Source organism: Pecten maximus, chromosome 3 (assembly GCF_902652985.1).
Source record: "Pecten maximus chromosome 3, xPecMax1.1, whole genome shotgun sequence".
Lineage (NCBI taxonomy): Eukaryota > Metazoa > Mollusca > Bivalvia > Pectinida > Pectinidae > Pecten > Pecten maximus.
The window spans coordinates 37,090,783-37,105,110 of NC_047017.1; the positions used below are offsets into that span (position 1 = coordinate 37,090,783).

At 37.9% G+C, this 14,328-nt stretch overlaps 2 protein-coding genes across 3 annotated transcripts in view; one reads left to right on the forward strand and one right to left on the reverse strand.

Annotated features, from left to right (window-relative positions):
- The window catches only part of LOC117324054 (cleavage and polyadenylation specificity factor subunit 2-like), a 273,294-nt gene that overhangs the window by 209,985 nt on the left and 48,981 nt on the right, over positions 1-14,328 (reverse strand). The window lies entirely within an intron of this gene.
- LOC117324055 (neuropeptide Y receptor type 6-like) overlaps positions 1-14,328 on the forward strand; it is a 55,595-nt gene that overhangs the window by 10,606 nt on the left and 30,661 nt on the right. Inside the window, exon 2 of the mRNA XM_033879669.1 lies at positions 3,961-4,346. The gene's annotated coding sequence lies outside the window, so the exon portion shown is untranslated. The remainder of the gene's footprint in view (positions 1-3,960; positions 4,347-14,328) is intronic.

Here is a 14,328-nt window from a genome sequence, read left to right on the forward strand (position 1 = left end):
AATAGTCAAAAATGTGATTTCCCTATATAAACTATAGTAAAGTTTACCCCCTCCCCAGGGGCAAACGTGAGACCCCAGGGTCATGAAATTCACAATTTTGGTAAAGCACCTTAAGACCCTTCCATCTATGAAGAGTATTTGATTCTACCATATCTGAGAGTAGAGAAGAAGATTTTTGAAATTTTAGTCAATTTGACCCTTTTTGGCCCCGCCCACCAGCCCCTGGGGGTCAACTAGGGCCAACATGTACATACCATCAAAGTGTCATCCCATGCTGATAATTTGATACAAGTTAGAATGAATTCCAATACAAATCCAACAAATAATAGTCAAAAATGTGATTTCCCTATATAAACTATAGTAAAGTTTACCCCCTCCCCAGGGGCAAACGTGAGACCCCAGGGTCATGCAATTCACAATTTTGGTAAAGCACCACAAGACCCTTTCATCTATAAAGAGTGTTTGACTCCACCATATCTGAGAGTAGAGAAGAAGATTTTTGAAGTTTTAGTCAATTTGACCCTTTTTGGCCCCACCCCTCAGGCCCCTGGGGGGTTGGGACCATATAATTCACAATTTTGGTTGACCTTCAGCCATAGAAACTTTCTGCCAAATTTCATTGAATTTTGTTAAGTGGTTTTGGAGAAGAAGTCGAAAATGTAAAAAGTTTACGGACGCACGACGCACGACGACGGACAAAAGGCGATTAGAATAGGTCACTTGAGACTTCGTCTCAGGTGACCTAAAAATGTGATTTCCCTATATAAACTATAGTAAAGTTTACCCTCTCCCCAGGGGCAAACTTGAGACCCATGGGTCATGAAATTCACAATTTTAGTGAAGCACCTTAAGACCCTTCTAACTATAAAGAGTATTTTATTCCACCTTATTTCGGTCTTGAGAAGAAGATTTCTGAAATTTCAGTCAAATTGACCCTTTTTAGCCCCGCCCATCAGCCCCTGGGGGTCAGTCAGGGCAAACATGTGCATGCACATATGCCATCAAACTGTCATCCAATGCTGACAATGTTTACAAACTTAGAATGAATTCCAATAGAAATAAAACAAATAAAAGTCAAAAATGTTATTTCCCTATAAACTATAGCAAAGTTTACCCCCACCCCAGGGGCAAACTTGAGACCCCAGGGTCATGAAATTCACAATTTTGGTAAAGCACCTTCAGACCCTGCCATCTATGAAGTGTATTTGATTCCATCATATCTGAGAGTAAAGAAGAAGATTTTTGAAATTTTAGTCAATTGGGCCCTTTTTAGCAGGGCTAACATGTGCATGCCCCCTCCCCAGGGGCAAACGTGAAACCCCTGGGTCATTGGGACATGCATTGCTCCAACAATACTCAGTATACCTGTTTTTTACATCGTATGACAAAGTATCCAACAAGTCAGTTTAATTACTGTTAAATCAACATCGTTGCCAGAGAACTCCTGTGTTGAGCGAGAATTCTCCATAGATGTACATGCATGCAGCATGTAAGTGATCGTAAACTTAACATTGCGCCCAGGCGTGTACCTAAAACACATGAGAAGAAGGTGCTAGTGTGAATTTTAAAAGAGTCATTCATCCTAGCATTTAAACATGCAAATAAAATGACATCGTTTCTTTGTAGGACCCCAGATCACATTATAGCTGGCATATACTGCTGTGTAGGGGATACATATAAACCATTCCGCAAAAAAACACTTAGCTACACAAGTAGCGGTCTTGTGAATGCCAAATCACTCAAAAGGGCACTTGCTGAAGAAGGCTTATACATTATGACAGAGATGGCCCTCCTTTCCTCTCCATACTAATCAATGACCAGTATGCAGCCCTGCAAACCAAGACTGCCTTACAGCTAAATTGTCAGGCCCTTAGATTGTAGCACCGTCTGGGAGGAAAGCATAATTATATATGCTCTCTCTCAATGGAGTTTTGTGTGTGTAGAATTTGTGGGGAAAACTTCAGACAGACATCACAAGTTTTTACAAATCTCTGATCATGATGACTCTTGGTCTTTTTAACCTTTTATTCAACAAAATATTTCACTGTAAAAAAAAAGTGACAACACAATGTGTTTGTTATAAACATGTTTTACAGATTTTGTAGAGATTTAATCTCTGCCAACCCTTTGCTTTTGGTATAGAAAAGTTTAACTGTAGAGAAATAATCTCTGCTGAACCTCTGGGTTGGTTATCAACAGGTTTATTGAAGAGATTCACTAATACCCGGATTTGTTGAGAACATGTTTCACAGTAGAGATTCAATTTCTGCTGACCCCTTGATTTTGGTATAAACATGTTTTACTGTTGTAAAATACTGCTGAACCTCATGATTGCTTAGGAAAATGTTTGTAGAAAAGATCTATCAATTCCCTGGATTTGTTGTAAACAAATTTTTACTGTATAGATTTAATCTCTGAAAATCTGTTTGGGTTTGTTGTATATTCCCTATAGTTGTATGAGAGATACTAACACTTTCAACAAACAATTGATTAGTTTCTGATGTCCTACTGATTAACAATCTTATATTTGACAGTTGCCCATAGTCAATATATTTGATCTTTACTTTTACTGACAGTTACCCAAATTCCATATATTTCATCCTTTTTTTATTGACAGTTACCCATAGTCCATATATTTTATATTTTCTTTTACTGACAGTTACCCAAATTCCATATATTTCATCCTTTTTTTTATTGACAGTTACCCATAGTCCATATATTTTATCTTTTCTTTTACTGACAGTTACCCAAATTCCATATAGTTACCCATAGTCCATATATTTTATCTTTTTTTACTGACAGTTAGCCAAATTCCATTTACTTCAACTTTTTTTATTGACAGTTAATACCCATAGTCCATATATTTTATCTTTTTTTTATTGAAAGTTACCCAAATTCCATATAGTTACCCATAGTCCATATATTTTATCTTTTTTTATTGACAGTTACCCAAAGTCCATATATCTTATTTTATTGACTGTTAGATGCAAATGGCTACACAATTGATTCCTGCTTTATAAATTTAAACACTGCCTGCAGGAACAGTTTTTATCCAACTTTGAAGAATTGGCAAAATTAAATCTATTTTGCAGATCAAATTCCCTCATGGAGATATTTGTTTTTAGATCAAACAAGATTTTAATCTGAGAGAAAAATGAGAAATTATGACTCCAGATCTAGAATAAGACAAAGACAGCCATCAATCAGCTATTAACGGTCCTTTTCCACATTAATTTGGATCAGTTACCTTAAGTGCTTTGAAATTTCCTCAAAAGAAGAAAGATGGATTTCTAAATAATTTATTCTTTCATTTTTCTGCAAGATTGGCAGCTTTTGAAAAATCAAGTTTTTCATGCTCTACATATGAATATCACCATTGTGATGAATTGGAGAAGCACTCCACGACAGCACTTTCACATTCCACTGGTCAATTTCGTCTCTGCATGACCTGATATTTTGACCAGAGAACCTCCGCTGAAGAGGTCATCTATCAAACAAAACATTGAAATCAAGTCCAAATAATTAATCTCGGAGGCCAAATCAATTATTGTGAGTAGCATGCACTTTAACCACCCTTAGGAAGTGTGGGTGCGTGTAGGCATTTTTATGTACACAGCATGTTTCACTGTAGAAAATCAATCGAGCTGGTGATTGGAAAACAAAACACATCTCTGATAGGTACTTGAGTGAAGCTATAGACCTAACAGATCTTACAATCCTGTCGTGGTAAACAAACCATACAGCTGCTCGTGAATCAAACCAGCGGGAACCAAAGAAATGTGTCCATATATGGCATCTACTACAGATAGCCATGTGGCTTAATTCATCCTTATAGCCATCTAAAGATGGCAAGGCATAGTCTGTTTTTATTTTTGACTTATACCTAAAATCAAAACTTTAAAAAAAAAAACGATAAGAAAAAAAATGAGATTATACAGGATTTGTTTTCTTCCATTTCAGACTGATTTCCAGAGAGAGAAGATAGGCATTGGATCAACAGAGAGAGAAGATAGGCATTGGATCAACAGAGAGAGAAGATAGGCATTGGATCAACAGAGAGAGAAGATAGGCATTGGATCAACAGAGAGAAAAGATAGGCATTGGATCAACAGAGAGAGAAGATAGGCATTGGATCAACAGAGAGAGAAGATAGGCATTGGATCAACAGAGAGAGAAGATAGGCATTGGATCAACAGAGAGAGGAGATAGGCATTGGATCAACAGAGAGAGGAGATAGGCATTGGATCAACAGAGAGAGGAGATAGGCATTGGATCAACAGAGAGAGGAGATAGGCATTGGATCAACAGAGAGAGAAGATAGGCATTGGATCAACAGGAGAAATTGAGTAAGACATAACCAATACCTCTAATCTAATGAAAAAGCTTTTTGAGGTTTATATTTTACTGCTAAAGATAATCTATTGGACTCTTTAAGAAATCATGTCATCTCATCTTTTGATGTAATTACATTGAATTTCAGCAGCAGAATACAAACCCAGTTGGATTAGTTCTAAGTAATCTAACCATTACTGAACTGTCAAATGTGTTTATGAAGAACTCTTCAAGAAAATGATTTGAAATCATTCTCATACACACTGAGATATAACAAATGACTAGATTTACCCTACAAACATATAGGGTAATTAAAAACCAGGCTGCTTGTTGTTGGTAATGATGTATCAGGATTGTAACAGAATAAGAATACATACATAAACAACACATTATTTCAATCCATTTCTTCTTTAATGAATCACAGAACAGGAAAATGTCCATTTGTTTCATTAATTGAGATATTGTTATCAAAGAAATGACATGAAAATAGGGATTAGCTGTCAACTGTAACACAAATAGGCCCAGAAGTTTGTGTGATTCTTGTCTACTGTCACGGCAATCTACAGTTGTGGTCCTAATAGCAACAACAACATCTGTATGGCAGTCTCATATCAACACTTTAATGACAAAGGTAGACTCTAATTACCACATCTTAATGACAAAGGAAAACTCTGATTTACACATATTAATGACAAAGGAAAACTCTGATTTACACATTTTAATGACAATTTAAAGCTATACCCCAATTCCCATTAATGACAAAGCTATACTCTGATTCCCATTAATGACAAAGCTATATGCTGATTCCAACACCTTAATGACAAAAGTAGACTATAATTCCCCTTAATGACAAAGGTGGACTCTAATTCCCCTTAATGACAAAGGTGGACTCTAATTCCCCTTAATGAGTAAGGTGAACTCTAATTCCCCTTAATGAGTAAAGTGGACTCTAATTCCCCTTAATGACAAAGGTGGACTAGAATTCCCCTTAATGACAAAGGTAGATTCTAATTCCCCTTAATGACAAAGGTAGACTCTAATTCCCCTTAATGACAAAAGTAGACTCTAATTCCCCTTAATGAGTAAGATGGACTCTAATTCCCCTAATGACAAAGGTAGACTCTAATTCCCCTTAATGACAAAGGTGAACTCTAATTCCCCTTAATGACAAAGGTGGACTCTAATTCCCCTTAATGATAAAGGTGGACTAGAATTCCCCTTAATGACAAAGGTAGATTCTAATTCCCCTAATGACAAAGGTGAACTCTAATTCCCCTTAATGACAAAGGTGGACTCTAATTCCCCTTAATGACAAAAGTAGACTCTAATTCCCCTTAATGACAAAGGTGAACTCTAATTCCCCTTAATGACAAAGGTGGACTAGAATTCCCCTTAATGACAAAGGTAGACTCTAATTCCCCTTAATGACAAAGGTGGACTCTAATTCCCCTTAATGACAAAGGTGGACTAGAATTCCCCTTAATGACAAAGGTAGACTCTAATTCCCCTAATGACAAAGGTGAACTCTAATTCCCCTTAATGACAAAGGTGGACTCTAATTCCCCTTAATGACAAAGGTGGACTCTAATTCCCCTTAATGACAAAGGTAGACTCTAATTCCCCTTAATGACAAAGGTGGACTCTAATTCCCCTTAATGACAAAGGTGGACTCTAATTCCCCTTAATGACAAAAGTAGACTCTAATTCCCCTTAATGACAAAGGTGAACTCTAATTCCCCTTAATGACAAAGGTGGACTCTAATTCCCCTTAATGACAAAGGTAGGACTCTAATTCCCCTTAATGACAAAGGTGACTCTAATTCCCCTTAATGACAAGGTGGACTCTAATTCCCCTTAATGACAAAGTTGGACTCTAATTCCCCTTAATGACAAAGGTAGACTCTAATTCCCCTTAATGACAAAGGTGGACTCTAATTCCCCTTAATGACAAAAGGTGACTCTAATTCCCCTTAATGACAAAGGTGGACTCTAATTCCCCTTAATGACAAAGGTGGACTCTAATTCCCCTTAATGACAAAGGTGGACTCTAATTCCCCTTAATGACAAAAGTAGACTCTAATTCCCCTTAATGACAAAGGTAGACTCTAATTCCCCTTAATGACAAAGGTGACTCTAATTCCCCTTAATGAGTAAAGGTGACTCTAATTCCCCTTAATGACAAAGGTGGACTCTAATTCCCCTTAATGACAAAGGTGGACTCTAATTCCCCTTAATGACAAAGGTGGACTCTAATTCCCCTTAATGACAAAAGTAGACTCTAATTCCCCTTAATGACAAAAGTGGACTCTAATTCCCCTTAATGACAAAGGTGGACTCTAATTCCCCTTAATGACAAAGGTGGACTCTAATTCCCCTTAATGACAAAGTGGACTCTAATTCCCCTAATGACAAAGGTGGACTCTAATTCCCCTTAATGACAAAGGTGGACTCTAATTCCCCTTAATGACAAAAGTGGACTCTAATTCCCCTTACTGACAAAGCTATATGATGATTCCAACACCTTAATGACAAAAGTAGACTCTAATTCCCCTTAATGACAAAGGTGGACTCTAATTCCCCTTAATGACAAAGGTGGACTCTAATTCCCCTTAATGACAAAGGTGGACTCTAATTCCCCTTAATGACAAAGGTGGACTCTAATTCCCCTTAATGACAAAGGTAGACTCTAATTCCCCTTAATGACAAAGGTGGACTCTAATTCCCCTTAATGACAAAGGTGGACTCTAATTCCCCTTAATGACAAAGGTAGACTCTAATTCCCCTTAATGACAAAGGTGGACTCTAATTCCCCTTAATGACAAAGGTGGACTCTAATTCCCCTTAATGACAAAGGTGGACTCTAATTCCCCTTAATGACAAAGGTGGACTCTAATTCCCCTTAATGACAAAGGTGGACTCTAATTCCCCTTAATGACAAAGGTGGACTCTAATTCCCCTTAATGACAAAGGTGGACTCTAATTCCCCTTAATGACAAAGGTGGACTCTAATTCCCCTTAATGACAAAGGTGGACTCTAATTCCCCTTAATGACAAAGGTGGACTCTAATTCCCCTTAATGACTAAGGTGAACTCTAATTCCCCTTAATGACAAAGGTGGACTCTAATTCCCCTTAATGACAAAGGTGGACTCTAATTCCCCTTAATGACAAAGGTAGACTCTAATTCCCCTTAATGACAAAGGTGAACTCTAATTCCCCTTAATGACAAAGGTGGACTCTAATTCCCCTTAATGACAAAAGTGGACTCTAATTCCCCTTAATGACAAAGGTGGACTCTAATTCCCCTTAATGACAAAGGTAGACTCTAATTCCCCTTAATGACAAAGTTGGACTCTAATTCCCCTTAATGACAAAGGTAGACTCTAATTCCCCTTAATGACAAAGGTGGACTCTAATTCCCCTTAATGACAAAGGTGGACTCTAATTCCCCTTAATGAGTAAGGTGAACTCTAATTCCCCTTAATGACAAAGGTGGACTCTAATTCCCCTTAATGACAAAGGTGGACTCTAATTCCCCTTAATGACAAAGGTGGACTCTAATTCCCCTTAATGACAAAGGTGGACTCTAATTCCCCTTAATGACAAAGGTGGACTCTAATTCCCCTTAATGACAAAGGTGGACTCTAATTCCCCTTAATGACAAAGGTGGACTCTAATTCCCCTTAATGACAAAGGTGGACTCTAATTCCCCTTAATGACAAAGGTGGACTCTAATTCCCCTTAATGACAAAGGTGGACTCTAATTCCCCTTAATGACAAAGGTGGACTCTAATTCCCCTTAATGACAAAGGTGGACTCTAATTCCCCTTAATGACAAAGGTGGACTCTAATTCCCCTTAATGACAAAGGTGGACTCTAATTCCCCTTAATGACAAAGGTGGACTCTAATTCCCCTTAATGACAAAGGTGGACTCTAATTCCCCTTAATGACAAAGGTAGACTCTAATTCCCCTTAATGACAAAGGTGGACTCTAATTCCCCTTAATGACAAAGGTGGACTCTAATTCCCCTTAATGACAAAAGTAGACTCTAATTCCCCTTAATGACAAAGGTGAACTCTAATTCCCCTTAATGACAAAGGTGGACTCTAATTCCCCTTAATGACAAAGGTGGACTCTAATTCCCCTTAATGACAAAGGTAGACTCTAATTCCCCTTAATGACAAAGGTGGACTCTAATTCCCCTTAATGACAAAGGTGACTCTAATTCCCCTTAATGACAAAGGTGGACTCTAATTCCCCTTAATGACAAAGGTGGACTCTAATTCCCCTTAATGACAAAGGTGGACTCTAATTCCCCTTAATGACAAAGGTGGACTCTAATTCCCCTTAATGACAAAGGTGGACTCTAATTCCCCTTAATGACAAAGGTGGACTCTAATTCCCCTTAATGACAAAGGTGGACTCTAATTCCCCTTAATGACAAAGGTGGACTCTAATTCCCCTTAATGACAAAGGTGGACTCTAATTCCCCTTAATGACAAAGGTGGACTCTAATTCCCCTTAATGAGTAAGGTGGACTCTAATTCCCCTTAATGAGTAAGGTGGACTCTAATTCCCCTTAATGAGTAAGGTGGACTCTAATTCCCCTTAATGACAAAGGTGGACTCTAATTCCCCTTAATGAGTAAGGTGGACTCTAATTCCCCTTAATGACAAAGGTGGACTCTAATTCCCCTTAATGACAAAGGTGGACTCTAATTCCCCTTAATGACAAAGGTAGACTCTAATTCCCCTAATGACAAAGGTGGACTCTAATTCCCCTTAATGACAAAGGTGGACTCTAATTCCCCTTAATGACAAAGGTAGACTCTAATTCCCCTAATGACAAAGGTGGACTCTAATTCCCCTTAATGACAAAGGTAGACTCTAATTCCCCTTAATGACAAAGGTGGACTCTAATTCCCCTTAATGACAAAGGTAGACTCTAATTCCCCTTAATGACAAAGGTGGACTCTAATTCCCCTTAATGACAAAGGTGGACTCTAATTCCCCTTAATGACAAAGGTGGACTCTAATTCCCCTTAATGAGTAAGGTGGACTCTAATTCCCCTTAATGACAAAGGTGGACTCTAATTCCCCTAATGACAAAGGTGGACTCTAATTCCCCTTAATGACTAAGGTGAACTCTAATTCCCCTTAATGACAAAGGTGGACTCTAATTCCCCTTAATGACAAAGGTGGACTCTAATTCCCCTTAATGACAAAGGTGGACTCTAATTCCCCTTAATGACAAAAGTAGACTCTAATTCCCCTTAATGACAAAGGTGAACTCTAATTCCCCTTAATGACAAAGGTGGACTCTAATTCCCCTTAATGACAAAAGTGGACTCTAATTCCCCTTAATGACAAAGGTGGACTCTAATTCCCCTTAATGAGTAAGGTGAACTCTAATTCCCCTTAATGACAAAGTTGGACTCTAATTCCCCTTAATGACAAAAGTAGACTCTAATTCCCCTTAATGACAAAAATGGACTCTAATTCCCCTTAATGACAAAGGTGAACTCTAATTCCCCTTAATGAGTAAGGTGAACTCTTATTCCCCTTAATGACAAAGGTGGACTCTAATTCCCCTTAATGACAAAGGTGGACTCTAATTCCCCTTAATGCCAAAGGTGGACTCTAATTCCCCCTAATGACAAAAGTAGACTCTAATTCCCCTTAATGACAAAAGTAGACTCTAATTCCCCTTAATGACAAAGGTGGACTCTAATTCCCCTTAATGACAAAAGGTGGACTCTAATTCCCCTTAATGACAAAAGTGGACTCTAATTCCCCTAATGAAAAAGGTGGACTCTAATTCCCCTTAATGACAAAGGTGGACTCTAATTCCCCTTAATGACAAAGGTGGACTCTAATTCCCCTAATGACAAAGGTGGACTCTAATTCCCCTTAATGAGTAAGGTGAACTCTAATTCCCCTTAATGACAAAGGTGAACTCTAATTCCCCTTAATGACAAAGGTGGACTCTAATTCCCCTTAATGACAAAGGTGGACTCTAATTCCCCTTAATGACAAAGTGGACTCTAATTCCCCTTAATGACAAAGGTGACTCTAATTCCCCTTAATGACAAAGGTGGACTCTAATTCCCCTTAATGACAAAGGTGGACTCTAATTCCCCTTAATGACAAAGGTAGACTCTAATTCCCCTTAATGACAAAAGTGGACTCTAATTCCCCTTAATGACAAAGGTGGAACTCTAATACCCCTTAATGACAAAGGTGAACTCTATTCCCCTTAATGACAAAGGTGGACTCTAATTCCCCTTAATGACAAAGGTGGACTCTAATTCCCCTTAATGACAAAGGTGGACTCTAATTCCCCTTAATGACAAAGGTGGACTCTAATTCCCCTTAATGACAAAGGTGGACTCTAATTCCCCTTAATGACAAAGGTGGACTCTAATTCCCCTTAATGACAAAGGTGGACTCTAATTCCCCTTAATGACAAAGGTGGACTCTAATTCCCCTTAATGAGTAAGGTGAACTCTAATTCCCCTTAATGACAAAGTTGGACTCTAATTCCCCTTAATGACAAAAGTAGACTCTAATTCCCCTTAATGACAAAAATGGACTCTAATTCCCCTTAATGACAAAGGTGAACTCTAATTCCCCTTAATGAGTAAGGTGAACTCTTATTCCCCTTAATGACAAAGGTGGACTCTAATTCCCCTTAATGACAAAGGTGGACTCTAATTCCCCTTAATGCCAAAGGTGGACTCTAATTCCCCCTAATGACAAAAGTAGACTCTAATTCCCCTTAATGACAAAAGTGGACTCTAATTCCCCTTAATGACAAAGGTGGACTCTAATTCCCCTTAATGACAAAAGGTGGACTCTAATTCCCCTTAATGACAAAAGTGGACTCTAATTCCCCTAATGAAAAAGGTGGACTCTAATTCCCCTTAATGACAAAGGTGGACTCTAATTCCCCTTAATGACAAAGGTGGACTCTAATTCCCCTTAATGGCAAAAGTGGACTTTAATTCCCCTTAATGACAAAGATGGACTCTAATTCCCCTAATAACAAAGGTAGACTCTAATTCCCCTTAATGACAAAGGTGGACTCTAATTCCCCTTAATGACAAAGGTGGACTCTAATTCCCCTTAATGACAAAGGTGGACTCTTATTCCCCTTAATGACAAAAGTGGACTCTAATTCCCCTTAATGACAAAAGTAGACTCTAATTCCCCTTAATGACAAAGGTGAACTCTAATTCCCCTTAATGACAAAGGTGGACTCGAATTCCCCTTAATGACAAAAGTGGACTCTAATTCCCCTTAATGACAAAGGTGAACTCTAATTCCCCTTAATGAGTAAGGTGAACTCTAATTCCCCTTAATGACAATGGTGGACTCTAATTCCCCTTAATGACAAAGGGAGACTCTAATTCCCCTTAATGACAAAGGTGGACTCTAATTCCCCTTAATGCCACAGGTGAACTCTAATTCCCCTTAATGACAAAGGTGGACTCTAATTCCCCTTAATGACAAAGGTGGACTCTAATTCCCCTTAATGACAAAAGTGGACTCTAATTCGCCTTAATGACAAAGATGGACTCTAATTCCCCTTAATGAGTAAGATGGACTCTAATTCCCCTAATGACAAAGGTAGACTCTAATTCCCCTTAATGACAAAGGTGGACTCTAATTCCCCTAATGACAAAGGTAGACTCTAATTCCCCTTAATGACAAAAGTGGACTCTAATTCCCCTGAATGACAAAGGTGGACTCTAATTCCCCTTAATGACAAAGGTGGACTCTAATTCCCCTTAATGGCAAAGGTGGACTCTAATTCCCCTTAATGACAAAGTTACACTCTGATAATTAACCACCTCTTAATGACAAAGCTTCACTCTGATTCAGACATTTTAATAACAAAGCTACACTCTAATAACCACATCTTAATGACAAGGCTATACACTCTGATAACCACATCTTAATGACAAAGCTATACTCTTATTCACATTTCTTTATGACAAAGCTATACTCTGATAGCCATATCTTAATGACAAAGCTTCACTCTGATAACCACATCTTAATGACAAAGCTACACTCTGATAACCACATCTTAATGACAAAGCTACACTCTGATAACCACATCTTAATGACAAAGCTATACTCTGATTCACATTTCTTTATGACAAAGCTACACTCTGATTCACATTTCTTAATGATGAACCTACACTCTGATTCACATTTCTTAATGACGAACCTACACTCTGATTCACATTTCTTAATGATGAACCTACACTCTGATTCACATTTCTTAATGATGAACCTACACTCTGATTCACATTTCTTAATGATGAAGTTACACTCTGATTCACAAATCTTTATGAAAAGATTTGATTTAATGACACATGTAGATGGATATCTTTGTTGAAGTTCTATCTGTATTATATATATTTTTTTATCCTTATTTACTAACTGATATCAGCATTTCCATTCACATGTTGACCCAATATCTAGCTGGCAACTACAGACAATCCAAATGATTCTGGCAAAGATATGGCCCTTCACATCATTCTCCTTTGGGTGTTTCTACACTGTGCTATTAACATGGTTCATATACATTTGTATCTTACTTCATATGGTATATTTAAAACTTTTAAAAATTTATCTATTGGCAACATGTATCACAATTAGAAAATCTAGTTATAGAGAGAATTGACAGCTAAGTAGAGGGTCGAGGGATGAAAAAGTGTCTTTACATACATTACAAGCCTATTCCACCTAGATAGATGGACCAGCTATTACATACAACATATACACATAATACAGGAGATACACACCCTGGCCCTAATTAATACTTCTCAGTAGAAATAGTTGCCAACTCTAGTTTTAGCTTGTGTAGCTCTAGCTGTCGGACACATTAAGATTGTCTGACAGGTACCTCTGGCAGGTAACCACACTTCACAACTGTCCTTTTCTTCTCCTCCACGCCTAGACTTTCAGAACTGTCAGTATTTAGAAATACTCACAACAAATATTATGAACAAACTTTTATTTCATTTCTTAACAAATAGGATAAAACTAAGACAAGAATTGTAAAACTTGTTTGGTATTAGATCACATCCCCAGGTAATTTTTGTATCAAGGCAGTCCTTTTTGTATCCAGGCAGTCCTTTTTGTATTGTCACAGAGACTTTGAGACAGGTATCATAAAGACAGCAACATCACTACCATAGATGTCCACTGTTGACAGGATGCCAGCAGTGTCTCTATGCCGAATCATACCAAACAACTAGAGCTTTATGATGTTAATCTTTACACTGATACACAATGGAACTGGTTCTATACAAAAAATAATTTTTGAAGTGAGCTGATTGAACATAAGACGGATCTTGTATGAATACGTTGTTCTCAGAGGAGCTGGTCAAAATATGACAAGGATTCCATCAAGTGAGGGTCTGCTGCCCAGATTAGAATCTGACACACATGTACAAACAGCAGTTTGGTCTTTAGAGTTCAAGAAACAACTGTTGTCATCCACGCCATTCAATAACTGTTTACCAAGAAATGTTAACCAAAGCCTAACTTTGCCCTTTTCACCTTCTCTAATGAAGGCCATAACATCATAACTGTGGCTTTCTGTCATAAAGCTTACTTTAGAAATTAGAATTGGGCCCAAATTTTCTAACTATTCCTCAGAGGACAACCATCTCTCAGAAAAGGGCAGAACCACCAGCTCTAGCCCTGGTGATAAGATTTATGGATTTCCTGGTCCAAGGCAAGACACCAGAGATCAGAATATAGTTTTAGAACCTAACTACTTACCCTAAATGATAGCAATAATGAAGTGCCCAGGCATGTACAGTATGTGAGAAACCTAGACAGGTGTATACATGCCGACCAATATCAGTTATAACCTACCAACAAATATCATGTATATCATAACCTAAATTTTTTATTTCAAACCAATCAATTCCTCCATATCTTTTCTCTACAGGGTTCAGACACCATCAAAGTTCAAAA